Source organism: Silurus meridionalis, chromosome 1, assembly GCF_014805685.1.
Source record: "Silurus meridionalis isolate SWU-2019-XX chromosome 1, ASM1480568v1, whole genome shotgun sequence".
NCBI classification, from domain to species: Eukaryota; Metazoa; Chordata; class Actinopteri; order Siluriformes; family Siluridae; genus Silurus; species Silurus meridionalis.
Window position 1 is genome coordinate 427,501 of NC_060884.1, and position 2,500 is coordinate 430,000.

The window sequence follows — 2,500 nt, forward strand, 5'->3', positions numbered from 1 at the left end:
AAACTGTTCCATTATTAATATTTTAAATAATAAACAATAATCCAATAAACACACACACACACACACACACACACACACACACACACTTCACAAGTTGTGGATTCTGAGCCGCACACATGGCACATGATAAGGATAAACAAACCCCCTAATAAAATTAATATAAATTAATTAAAGTAATTAGTCCTCGATATAAATGTAATAAATGTAATTGAATAAATATAAAGACAGTGTTTTGTAAGAGAAACATGTGGAGGATGAAGTGATCATCTGGAGTGTATTTTCTGCTGTACCTGTACACTGTGTTCTGTAATTACAGTGTGATCAGACGTGTAAAAAGTGTGCTGCTGATGGTTCGATCTGCAGGGTCTCGGGGTATACGTGATGTAGGTGAGAGGCATTAAGGTACTTAAATGGGTGTTAAGGACCACGGATATGTGTGTGTGTGTGTGTGTGTGTGTGAAGCTACGTTAGATGTTCACTACACTGGTTTATGGCTATACACTGTAAAGATTTGAGCATGTGAAATTCCACAGGCCTCCTAAATACCAAACAAAACTCATGGTTTAATTCTAATAAAATAATTCGAAAGTTTTTTTTAAAGGTAAGAAGGAGACGAGAATTTCTGTAAAAATGGCCTTATATTTATTTCTTGTTTAATCTTGTAGAATTATTTCCCTCTGTACGGTTTATTTTAACCGAAACCCATGAGCCGGTCCAAACATCTCACACACGGACGTATCTTTTATTTCTTTATTCATGAAGAATATTTAAGAACATTTGCACTCATTATTATTATTATTAGTGTTAAAATGTTTACTATAATTAGTAGAGGTGCATATAAATTGTTACTACTTCCTCTATTCGAATTTCTCCAGTGAGTGTGTGTGTGTGTGTGTGTGTGTGTGTGTCCTATTTGTCAGTAATAGCATAATATTTGGAATGGTGGAATTCTGAGCTGAAAACAATCCTGGAGATCTGATGGATGTGTAAACACACAAACATATTGAGATGTTTAATGCAGTGTTTATTAGAAAACCATCCTGATGCCTGAGGACGTGGGTTTGATCTGTGTGTAGGGACAGAATGTTAGAAAGCTGAAAGAATCCTGGGCTGTGATGTGGTGTGAAAGACCGGTGTCGTTTTCGATCAGCAGGAGGTTCGATCTGGTCGGTGTTCTGCTGTTTATCTGGTTCCGAGTGTAGAGAATATATCAGATATGGTGTATAAGAGTTGGGCAGAAATTCAGTTTAATTCTATTCAGTTCGAGCAAAAACATCAATTACTGGCACAATCAGATCAAAGCTTATACTACATCAATCACTCCATTATTGTTTTTATTATTATTAGTTTATTAATTCGGTAATTATTCTGCTGATATATAAAACATTTTAATGAAGAGTTACATTTTTTTTTTATTTATCACTTATTTTGCTTCTTTAAAATTAACTGTAATCCAACATTTGGAATAATATGAAGGATAAAATATAAAGGAAGAGTGAAGATGTGAAAAAGAGAGAGATGAGATGAGAAAGAGGGAAGAATGTGAGAGAATATACATAGAGAGAGACACAAATTACGACACAAAGAGATAAAGAGATAAAGAGATAAGGGCGAGACAGATACAAACTGAGACAAGAAGTATTGTGTGTGTGTATATATATATATATATATATATAGAGAGAGAGAGAGAGAGAGAGAGAGAGAGAGAGAGAGAGAGAGAGAACGTCTGTGGCCTTTGACACGATCCTGCGCTGGAAATGTCGACATGACGAGTTTAAACTGTCTTGCAGGAGGAATGAATTGTTCCATGTATCCTTGACACTTTATTTTTATAAAGGATGTGTGTGTGTGTGTGTGTGTGTGTGTGTGTGTGTGTGTGTGTGTGTGTGTGTGAAATGCGGGTACAAAAGAGTGTCACTCACTGCATCCATCTTGCTGTCAGCGAACCGATGGTACGACCTTACATTCCTGGGTTTCTCTGAGCAATAACACACACACACACACACACACACACATACACACACACACATACACACACTGCTTAAATAGAACAAGAGATAGAGAAGAAAAGACCTTTAAAGCAAACAATCTATAGAGAAATTAAGTATGACTTTTAATGTGTGTGTGTATGTGTTTATGTGTGTGTGTGTGTGTGTGTGTGTGTGTGTGTGCATATGTCTATGTGTGTATGTGTGTGTGTGTGTGTGTGTGTATGTATATGTCTATGTGTGTGTGTGTGTGTGTGTGTGTGTGTGTGTGTATATGTCTATGTGTGTGTGTGTGTGTATATATATATATATGTGTGTGTGTGTGTGTGTGTGTGTGTGTGTGTGTGTGTGTGTGTGTGTGTGTGTGTGTATGTGTGTGTGTGTGTGTGTGTGTGTGTGTGTGTGTGTGTATATATGTCTATGTGTGTGTGTGTGTGTGTGTGTGTGTGTGTGTGTGTATGTATATGTCTATGTGTGTGTGTGTGTGTGTGTGTGTGTGTGTGTGTGTGGCT

The 2,500-nt window shown here is 36.9% G+C and overlaps 1 protein-coding gene across 1 annotated transcript in view; it reads left to right on the plus strand.

Annotated features, from left to right (window-relative positions):
* The window catches only part of ntn1a (netrin 1a), a 63,180-nt gene that overhangs the window by 1,662 nt on the left and 59,018 nt on the right, over nt 1-2,500 (plus strand).